The sequence below is a fragment of the Somniosus microcephalus genome, unplaced genomic scaffold (genome assembly GCF_052327205.1).
Source record: "Somniosus microcephalus isolate GS21.2 unplaced genomic scaffold, FLI_Smic_1.0 unresolved_chr3, whole genome shotgun sequence".
Taxonomy (NCBI): Eukaryota; Metazoa; Chordata; class Chondrichthyes; order Squaliformes; family Somniosidae; genus Somniosus; species Somniosus microcephalus.
The window spans coordinates 16,370,979-16,372,529 of record NW_028225181.1 but is presented as its reverse complement, the minus strand read 5'-3'; positions in this window follow the sequence as shown (position 1 = coordinate 16,372,529).

Sequence of the window (1,551 nt, the reverse complement as noted above, 5' to 3'; positions counted from 1 at the left end):
CCCTTTGAGTGACATTCCCCAATCAATCCTACCCAACTCGCGCCTCAGACAATCGTAGTTTCCTTTATTTAAATTCAGGACCCCAGTCTCTGAGTCAACTACTTCACTCTCCATCTTAATGAAGAATTCTATCATATTATGATCGTTCTGACCCAAGGGGCCTCGCACAACAAGATTGCTAATTAATCCTTTCTCATTACATAGTACCCAGTCTAAGATGGCCTGATCTCTAGTTGGTTCCTCGACATATTGGTCCAGGAAACCATCCCGTATACACTCCAGGGATTCCTCCTCCACAGTATTGTTACTAATTTGATTAGCCCAATCTATATGTAGATAAAATTCACCCATGATAACTGCTGTGCCCTCATTGCACGCTTCTCTAATTTCCCTTTTAATGCCATCCCCGACCTCCGCATTACTGTTTGGAGGTCTAAATACCACTCCCATTGATGTTTTCTGCCCCTTGGTATTTCTCAGTTCTAACCATACAGATTCCACATCATCAGAGCTAATATCCTTCCTTACAATTGTGTTAATCCCCTCTTTAACCAGCGATGCTACCCCACCTCCTTTTGCTTTTTGCCTATCTTTCCTGAATATTGAATACCCCTGGATGTTGAGTTCCCAGCCTTGGCCACCTTGGAGCTATGTTGCCGTAATCCCAATCATATCACATTTGTTTACCTCTATTTGCGCAGCTAATTCATCCACCTTATGACGAATGCGCCTCGCATTAAGACACAAAGCCTTCAGGCTTGTTTTTTTAACGCTCTTAGATCTTTTAGAATTATTATTTACTGTGGCCATGTTTGATTTAAACCCTTGATTTCTCTGCCTGTCACTTTTGTTTTTCTCCTTCCTGTCTTTTGCTTTTATCCTTGTTTCTCTTTCCTCTGTCTCCCCACTCAGGTTCCCAACCCCCTGCCATTTTAGTTTAAACCCTCCCCCAGAGCACTAGCAAACACTCCCCCTAGGACATCGGTCCCGGCCCGGCTCAGGTGCAAACCATCCATTTTGTATTGGTCCCACCTCCCCCAGAACTGGTTCCAATGTCCCAGGAATTTGAATCCCTCCCCCTTGCACCATTCCTCTAGCCACGTATTCATCTGAAATATCCTTCTATTTCTACTCTGACTAGCACGTGGCACTGGTAGCAATCCTGAGATTACTACCTTTAAAAACAGTGAACATTATCCACCCGCCTGTCCCCTCAGCATAGGGGCCCCACACCAACCTCCGGGACAGACAGGAAGTCAGGGAGCATCTGTAAATGGAGGAGAAATGGTGGCTGGTCAGGGAGCGTCTGTAAATGAGGGAGAAATGGTGACTGGTTAGGGAGCATCTGTAAATGGAGGAGAAATGGGTACTGGTCAGGAAGCGTCTGTAAATGGAGGAGAAATGGTGAGTGGTCAGGGAGCGTCTGTAAATGGAGGAGAAATGGTGACTGGTCAGGGAGTGTCTGTAAATGAGGGAGAAATGGTGACTGGTTAGGGAGCATCTGTAAATGAAGGAGAAATGGTGACAAAAATCTACAGGAATGCATTGAAA